The following is a 9,388-nucleotide window of genomic DNA, read 5'->3' as shown; positions in this document are numbered from 1 at the left end:
GGGCTGTGGGGCCACGCGAGCGGCTGCCAAAGAGCTTTCCAACGAGGCACGGCTTCCCCTCCTGGCTCTTCGGCCGTGGGAGCTGTCGCCAGAGCCGCGGCCATACCGGAAAATGCTTCGCAGGCTGGCGCGGCGGCCCCACCTGGGCGCCGGTGTCGCCCAGGCTGACGGCCGCCGCAAAGCCCGCAGCCCCACGGGCTGTGGGGCCACGCGAGCGGCTGCCAAAGAGCTTTCCAACGAGGCACGGCTTTCCCTCCCGGCTCTTCGGGCGTGGGAGCTGTCGCCAGAGCCGCGGCCCTACCGGAAAATGCTTCTCTGCCTGGCGCAGCGGCCCCACGTGGGCGCCGGTGGCGCCGAGGCTGACGGCTGCCGCAAAGCCCGCAGCCCCACGGGCTGTGGAGCCACACGAGCGGCTGCCAAAGAGCTTTCCAACGAGGCACGACTTTCCCTCCTGGCTCTTCGGCCGTGGGAGCTGTCGCCAGAGCCGCGGCCCTACCGGAAAATGCTTCGCAGGCTGGCGCGGCGGCGCAACGTGGGCGCCGGTGGCGCTGAGGCTGACGGCTGCCGGAAAGCCCGCAGCCCCACGGGCTGTTGGGCCACGCGAGCGGCTGCCAAAGAGCTTTCCAACGAGGCACGGCTTTCCCTCCTGGCTCTTCGGGTGTGGGAGCTGTCGCCAGAGCCGCGGCCCTACCGGAAAATGCTTCGCAGGCTGGCGCGGCAGCGCCACGTGGGCGCTGGTGGTGCCGAGGCTGACGGCTGCCGCAAAGCCCGCAGCCCCATGGGCTGTGGGGCCACGCGAGCGACTGCCAAAGAGCTTTCCAACGAGGCACGGCTTCCCCTCCTGGCTCTTCGGGCATGGGAGCTGTCGCCAGAGACGCGGCCCTACCTAAAAATGCTTCGCAGGCTGGCGCAGCGGCCCCACGTGGGCGCCGGTGGCGCCGAGGCTGACGGCCGCCGGATAGCCCGCAGCCCCACGGGCTGTGGGGCCACGCGAGCGGCTGCCAAAGAGCTTTCCAACGAGGCACGGCTTTCCCTCCTGGCTCTTCGGGCGTGGGAGCTGTCGCCAGAGCCGCGGCCCTACTGGAAAATGCTTCGCAGGCAGGCGCGGCGGCCCCACCTGGGCGCCGGTGTCGCCGAGGCTGACGGCCGCCGCAAAGCCCGCAGCCCCACGGGCTGTGGGGCCACGCGAGCGGCTGCCAAAGAGCTTTCCAACGAGGGACGGCTTTCCCTCCTGGCTCTTCGGGCGTGGGAGCTGTCGCCAGAGCCGCGGCCCTACCGGAAAAATGCTTCGCAGGCTGGCGCGGCGGCGCAACGTGGGTGCCGGTTGCGCCGAGGCTGACGGCCGCCGCAAAGCCCGCAGCCCCACGGGCTGTGGGGCCACGCGAGCGGCTGCCAAAGAGCTTTCCAACGAGGCACGGCTTTCCCTCCTGGCTCTTCGGGCGTGGGAGCTGTCGCCAGAGCCGCGGCCCTACCGGAAAATGCTTCGCAGGCTGGCGCGGCGGCGCCACGTGGGCGCCGGTGGCGCCGAGGCTGACGGCCGCGGGAAAGCCCGCAGCCCACGGGCTGTGGTGCCACGCAAGCGACTGCCAAAGAGCTTTCCAACGAGGCACGGCTTTCCCTCCTGGCTCTTTGGGCGTGGGAGCTGTCGCCAGAGCCGCGGCCCTACCGGAAATTGCTTCGCAGGCTGAGCAGCCGCCCCACGTGGGCACCGGTGTCGCCCAGGCTGACAGCCGCCGCAAAGCCTGCAGCCCCACAGGCTGTGGGGCCACGCGAGCGGCTGCCAAAGAGCTTTCCAACGAGGCATGGCTTTCCCTCCTGGCTCGTCGGGCGTGGGAGCTGTCGCCAGAGCCGCGGCCCTACCGGAAAATGCTTCGCAGTCTGGCGCGGCGGCGCAAAGTGGGCGCCGGTGGCGCCGAGGCTGACGGCCGCCGGAAAGCCAGCAGCCCCACGGGCTGTGGGGCCACGCGAGCGGCTGCCAAAGAGCTTTCCAACGAGGCACGGCTTTCCCTCCTGGCTCTTCGGGCGTGGGAGCTGTCGCCAGAGGCGCGGCCCTACCGGAAAATGCTTCGCAGGCTGGCGCAGCGGCGCAACGTGGGCGCCGGTGGCGCCGCGGCTGACGGCCGCCGCAAAGCCCGCAGCCCCACGGGCATTGGGGCCACGCGAGCGGCTGCCAAAGAGCTTTCCAACGAGGCACGGCTTTCCCTCCTGGCTCTTCGGGCGTGGGAGCTGTCGCCAGAGACGCGGCCCTACCGGAAAATGCTTCGCAGGCTGGCGCAGCGGCCCCACCTGGGCGCCGGTGTCGCCCAGGCTGACGGCCGCCTGAAAGCCCGCAGCCCCACGGGCTGTGGGGCCATGCGAGCGGCTGCCAAAGAGCTTTCCAACGAGGCACGGCTTTCCCTCCTGGCTCTTCGGGCGTGGGAGCTGTCGCCAGAGCTGTGGCCCTACCGGAAAATGCTTCGCAGGCTGGCGCAGCGGCCCCACGTGCGTGCCAGTGGCGCCAAGGCTGATGGCTGCCGCAAAGCCCGCAGCCCCACGGGCTGTGGGGCCACGCGAGCGGCTGCCAAAGAGCTTTCCAACGAGGCACGGCTTTCCCTCCTGGCTCTTCGGGCGTGGGAGCTGTTGCCAGAGCCACGGCCGTACCGGAAAATGCTTCGCAGGCTGAGCGGCGGCCCCACGTGGGCACCGGTGTCGCCCAGGCTGACGGCCGCTGCAAAGCCCGCAGCCCCACGGGCTGTGGGGCCACGCGAGCGGCTGCCAAAGAGCTTTCCAACGAGGCATGGCTTTCCCTCCTGGCTCTTCGGCTGTGGGAGCTGTCGCCAGAGACGCGGCCCTACCGGAAAATGCTTCGCAGGCTGGCGCCGCAGCGCAATGTGGGCGCCGGTGGCGCCGAGGCTGACGGCCGCCGCAAAGCCCGCAGCCCCACGGGCTGTGGGGCCACGCGAGCGGCTGCCAAAGAGCTTTCCAACGAGGCACAGCTTTCCCTCCTGGCTCTTCGGGCGTGGGAGCTGTCGCCAGCGCCACGGCCCTACCGGAAAATGCTTCGCAGGCTGGCGCGGCGGCGCAACGTGGGCGCTGCTGGCGCCCAGGCTGACGGCCGCCGCAAAGCCCGCAGCCCCATGGGATGTGGGGCCACGCGAGCGGCTGCCAAAGAGCTTTCCAACGAGGCACGGCTTCCCCTCCTGGCTCTTCGGCCGTGGGAGCTGTCGCCAGAGCCGCGGCCATACCGGAAAATGCTTCGCAGGCTGGCGCGGCGGCCCCACCTGGGCGCCGGTGTCGCCCAGGCTGACGGCCGCCGCAAAGCCCGCAGCCCCACGGGCTGTGGGGCCACGCGAGCGGCTGCCAAAGAGCTTTCCAACGAGGCACGGCTTTCCCTCCCGGCTCTTCGGGCGTGGGAGCTGTCGCCAGAGCCGCGGCCCTACTGGAAAATGCTTCGCAGGCTGGCACGGCGGCCCCACGTGGGCGCCGGTGTCGCCGAGGCTGACGGCCGCCGCAAAGCCCGCAGCCCCACGGGCTGTGGGGCCACGCGAGCGGCTGCCAAAGAGCTTTCCAACGAGGCACGGCTTTCCCTCCTGGCTCTTCGGGCGTGGGAGCTGTCGCCAGAGACACGGCCCTACCGGAAAATGCTTCGCAGGCTGGCGCGGCGGCGCCACGTGGGCGCCGGTGGCGCCGAGGCTGACGGCCGCTGGAAAGCCCGCAGCCCACGGGCTGTGGGGCCACGCAAACGACTGCCAAAGAGCTTTCCAACGAGGCACGGCTTTCCCTCCTGGCTCTTTGGGCGTGGGAGCTGTCGCCAGAGCCGCGGCCCTACCGGAAAATGCTTCGCAGGCTGGCGCGGTGGCGCCACGTGGGCGCCGGTGGCGCCGAGGCTGACTGCAACCGCAAAGCCCGCAGCCCCATGGGCTGTGGGGCCACGCGAGTGGCTGCCAAAGAGCTTTCCAACGAGGCACGGCTTTCCCTCCTGGCTCTTCGGGCGTGGGAGCTGTCGCCAGAGCCGCAGCCCTACCGGAAAATGCTTCTCTGCCTGGCGCAGCGGCCCCACGTGGGCGCCGGTGGCGCCGAGGCTGACGGCTGCCGCAAAGCCCGCAGCCCCACGGGCTGTGGAGCCACACGAGCGGCTGCCAAAGAGCTTTCCAACGAGGCACGACTTTCCCTCCTGGCTCTTCGGGCGTGGGAGCTGTCGCCAGAGCCGCGGCCCTACCGGAAAATGCTTCGCAGGCTGGCGCGGCGGCGCAACGTGGGCGCCGGTGGCGCTGATGCTGACAGCTGCCGGAAAGCCCGCAGCCCCACGGGCTGTTGGGCCACGCGAGCGGCTGCCAAAAAGCTTTCCAACGAGGCACGGCTTTCCCTCCTGGCTCTTCGGGTGTGGGAGCTGTCGCCAGAGCCGCGGCCCTACCGGAAAATGCTTCGCAGGCTGGCGCGGCAGCGCCACGTGGGCGCCGGTGGTGCCGAGGCTGACGGCTGCCGCAAAGCCCGCAGCCCCATGGGCTGTGGGGCCACGCGAGCGACTGCCAAAGAGCTTTCCAACGAGGCACGGCTTCCCCTCCTGGCTCTTCGGGCATGGGAGCTTTCGCCAGAGACGCGGCCCTACCTAAAAATGCTTCGCAGGCTGGCGCAGCGGCCCCACGTGGGCGCCGGTGGCGCCGAGGCTGACGGCCGCCGGATAGCCCGCAGCCCCACGGGCTGTGGGGCCACGCGAGCGGCTGCCAAAGAGCTTTCCAACGAGGCACGGCTTTCCCTCCTGGCTCTTCGGGCGTGGGAGCTGTCGCCAGAGCCGCGGCCCTACTGGAAAATGCTTCGCAGGCTGGCGCGGCGGCCCCACCTGGGCGCCGGTGTCGCCGAGGCTGACGGCCGCCGCAAAGCCCGCAGCCCCACGGGCTGTGGGGCCACGCGAGCGGCTGCCAAAGAGCTTTCCAACGAGGGACGGCTTTCCCTCCTGGCTCTTTGGGCGTGGGAGCTGTCGCCAGAGCCGCGGCCCTACCGGAAAAATGCTTCGCAGGCTGGCGCGGCGGCGCAACGTGGGCGCCGGTTGCGCCGAGGCTGACGGCCGCCGCAAAGCCCGCAGCCCCACGGGCTGTGGGGCCACGCGAGCGGCTGCCAAAGAGCTTTCCAACGAGGCACGGCTTTCCCTCCTGGCTCTTCGGGCGTGGGAGCTGTCGCCAGAGACACGGCCCTACCGGAAAATGCTTCGCAGGCTGGCGCGGCGGCGCCACGTGGGCGCCGGTGGCGCCGAGGCTGACGGCCGCGGGAAAGCCCGCAGCCCACGGGCTGTGGTGCCACGCAAGCGACTGCCAAAGAGCTTTCCAACGAGGCACGGCTTTCCCTCCTGGCTCTTTGGGCGTGGGAGCTGTCGCCAGAGCCGCGGCCCTACCGGAAATTGCTTAGCAGGCTGGCGCGGCGGCGCAACGTGGGCGCCGGTTGCGCCGAGGCTGACGGCCGCCGCAAAGTCCGCAGCCCCATGGGCTGTGGGGCCACGCGAGCGGCTGCCAAAGAGCTTTCCAACGAGGCACGGCTTTCCCTCCTGGCTCTTCGGGCGTGGGAGCTGTCGCCAGAGCCGCGGCCCTACCGGAAAATGCTTCTCTGCCTGGCGCAGCGGCCCCACGTGGGCGCCGGTGGCGCCGAGGCTGACGGCCGCCGCAAAGCCCGCAGCCCCACGGGCTGTGGGGCCACGCGAGCAGCTGCCAAAGAGCTTTCCAACGAGGCACGGCTTTCCCTCCTGGCTCTTCGGGCGTGGGAGCTGTCGCCAGAGCCGCGGCCCTACCGGAAAATGCTTCGCAGGCTGGCGTGGCGGCGCAAAGTGGGCGCCGGTGGCGCCGAGGCTGACGACCGCCGCAGAGCCCGCAGCCCCACGGGCTGTTGGGCCACGCGAGCGGCTGCCAAAGAGCTTTCCAACGAGGCACGTCTTTCCCTCCTGGCTCTTCGGGCGTGGGAGCTGTCGCCAGAGCCGCGGCCCTACCGGAAAATGCTTCGCAGGCTGGCGCGGTGGCGCCACGTGGGCGCCGGTCGTGCCGAGGCTGACGGCTGCCGCAAAGCCCGCAGCCCTATGGGCTGTGGGGCCACGCGAGCGGCTGCCAAAGAGCTTTCCAACGAGGCACGGCTTCCCCTCCTGGCTCTTCGGGCATGGGAGCTTTCGCCAGAGACGCGGCCCTACCTAAAAATGCTTCGCAGGCTGGCGCGGCGGCCCCACGTGTGCGCCGGTGGCGCCGAGGCTGACGGCCGCCGGAAAGCCCGCAGCCCCACGGGCTGTGGGGCCACGCGAGCGGCTGCCAAAGAGCTTTCCAATGAGGCACGGCTTTCCCTCCTGGCTCTTCGGGCGTGGGAGTTGTCGCTAGAGACACGGCCCTACCGGAAAATGCTTCGCAGGCTGGCGCGGCGGCGCCACGTGGGCGCCGGTGGCGCCGAGGCTGACGGCCGCGGGAAAGCCCGCAGCCCACGGGCTGTGGGGCCACGCAAGCGACTGCCAAAGAGCTTTCCAACGAGGCACGGCTTTCCCTCCTGGCTCTTTGGGCGTGGGAGCTGTCGCCAGAGCCGCGGCCCTACCGGAAAATGCTTCGCAGGCTGGCGCGGCGGCGCAACGTGGGCGCCGGTTGCGCCGAGGCTGACGGCCGCCGCAAAGCCTGCAGCCCCATGGGCTGTGGGGCCACGCGAGCGGCTGCCAAAGAGCTTTCCAACGAGGCATGGCTTTCCCTCCTGGCTATTCGGGCGTGGGAGCTGTCGCCAGAGACACGGCCCTACCGGAAAATGCTTCGCAGGCTGGCGCGGCGGCGCCACGTGGGCGCCGGTGGCGCCGAGGCTGACGGCCGCCGCAAAGCCCGCAGCCCCACGGGCTGTGGGGCCACGCGAGCGGCTGCCAAAGAGCTTTCCAACGAGGCACGGCTTTCCCTCCTGGCTCTTCGGGCGTGGGAGCTGTCGCCAGAGCCGCGGCCCTACCGGAAAATGCTTCGCAGGCTGGCGCGGCGGCGCAAAGTGGGCGCCGGTGGCGCTGAGGCTGACGACCGCCACAGAGCCCGCAGCCCCACGGGCTGTTGGGCCACGCGAGCGGCTGCCAAAGAGCTTTCCAACGAGGCACGGCTTTCCCTCCTGGCTCTTCGGGCGTGGGAGCTGTCGCCAGAGCCGCGGCCCTACCGGAAAATGCTTCGCAGGCTAGCGCGGTGGCGCCACGTGGGCGCCGGTCGTGCCGAGGCTGACGGCTGCCGCAAAGCCCGCAGCCCTATGGGCTGTGGGGCCACGCGAGCGGCTGCCAAAGAGCTTTCCAACGAGGCACGGCTTCCCCTCCTGGCTCTTCGGGCGTGGGAGCTGTCGCCAGAGCCGCGGCCCTACCGGAAAATGCTTCGCAGGCTGGCTCGGCGGCCCCACCTGGACTCCGGTGGCGCCCAGGCTGACGGCCGCCAGAAAGCCCGCAGCCCCACGGGCTGTGGGGCCACGCGAGCCGCTGCCAAAGAGCTTTCCAACGAGGCACGGCTTTCCCTCCTGGCTCTTTGGCCGTGGAAGCTGTCACCAGAGCCGCGGCCCTACTGTAAAATTCTTCGCAGGCTGGCGCAGCGGCCCCACGTGTGCGCCGTAGCCGCTGAGGCTGACGGTCGCCGCAAAGCCCGCAGCCCCACGGGCTGTGGGGCCACGCGAGCACCTGCCAAAGAGCTTTCCAACGAGGCACGGCTTTCCCTCCTGGCTCTTCGGGTGTGGGAGCTGTCGCCAGAGCCGCGGCCCTACCGGAAAATGCTTCGCAGGCTGGCGCGGCGGGCTGACGTGGGTGCCGGTGTCGCCCAGGCTGACGGCCGCCAGAAAGCCCGCAGTCCCACGGGTTGTGGGGCCACGCGAGCGGCTGCCAAAGAGCTTTCCAACGAGGCACGGCTTTCCCTCCTGGCTCTTCGGGCGTGGGAGCTGTCGCCAGAGCCGCGGCCCTACCGGAAAAATGCTTCGCAGGCTGGCGCGGCAGCGCAACGTGGGCGCCGGTTGCGCCGAGGCTGACGGCCGCCGCAAAGCCCGCAGCCCCACGGGCTGTGGGGCCACGCGAGCGGCTGCCAAAGAGCTTTCCAACGAGGCACGGCTTTCCCTCCTGGCTCTTCGGGCGTGGGAGCTGTCGCCAGAGACACGGCCCTACCGGAAAATGCTTCGCAGGATGGCGCGGCGGCGCCACGTGGGCGCCGGTGGCGCCGAGGCTGACGGCCGCGGGAAAGCCCGCAGCCCACGGGCTGTGGTGCCACGCAAGCGACTGCCAAAGAGCTTTCCAACGAGGCACGGCTTTCCCTCCTGGCTCTTTGGGCGTGGGAGCTGTCGCCAGAGCCGCGGCCCTACCGGAAATTGCTTAGCAGGCTGGCGCGGCGGCGCAACGTGGGCGCCGGTGTCGCCGAGGCTGACGGCCGCCGCAAAGTCCGCAGCCCCATGGGCTGTGGGGCCACGCGAGCGGCTGCCAAAGAGCTTTCCAACGAGGCACGGCTTTCCCTCCTGGCTCTTCGGGCGTGGGAGCTGTCGCCAGAGCCGCGGCCCTACCGGAAAATGCTTCTCTGCCTGGCGCAGCGGCCCCACGTGGGCGCCGGTGGCGCCGAGGCTGACGGCCGCCGCAAAGCCCGCAGCCCCACGGGCTGTGGGGCCACGCGAGCAGCTGCCAAAGAGCTTTCCAACGAGGCACGGCTTTCCCTCCTGGCTCTTCGGCCGTGGGAGCTGTCGCCAGAGCCGCGGCCCTACCGGAAAATGCTTCGCAGGCTGGCGTGGCGGCGCAAAGTGGGCGCCGGTGGCGCCGAGGCTGACGACCGCCGCAGAGCCCGCAGCCCCACGGGCTGTTGGGCCACGCGAGCGGCTGCCAAAGAGCTTTCCAACGAGGCACGTCTTTCCCTCCTGGCTCTTCGGGCGTGGGAGCTGTCGCCAGAGCCGCGGCCCTACCGGAAAATGCTTCGCAGGCTGGCGCGGTGGCGCCACGTGGGCGCCGGTCGTGCCGAGGCTGACGGCTGCCGCAAAGCCCGCAGCCCTATGGGCTGTGGGGCCACGCGAGCGGCTGCCAAAGAGCTTTCCAACGAGGCACGGCTTCCCCTCCTGGCTCTTCGGGCATGGGAGCTTTCGCCAGAGACGCGGCCCTACCTAAAAATGCTTCGCAGGCTGGCGCGGCGGCCCCACGTGTGCGCCGGTGGCGCCGAGGCTGACGGCCGCCGGAAAGCCCGCAGCCCCACGGGCTGTGGGGCCACGCGAGCGGCTGCCAAAGAGCTTTCCAATGAGGCACGGCTTTCCCTCCTGGCTCTTCGGGCGTGGGAGTTGTCGCTAGAGACACGGCCCTACCGGAAAATGCTTCGCAGGCTGGCGCGGCGGCGCCACGTGGGCGCCGGTGGCGCCGAGGCTGACGGCCGCCGCAAAGCCCGCAGCCCCACGGGCTGTGGGGCCACGCGAGCGGCTGCCAAAG

Source organism: Larus michahellis, unplaced genomic scaffold (assembly GCF_964199755.1).
Source record: "Larus michahellis unplaced genomic scaffold, bLarMic1.1 SCAFFOLD_65, whole genome shotgun sequence".
NCBI classification, from domain to species: Eukaryota; Metazoa; Chordata; class Aves; order Charadriiformes; family Laridae; genus Larus; species Larus michahellis.
Note: the sequence above shows the minus strand (reverse complement) of the source record.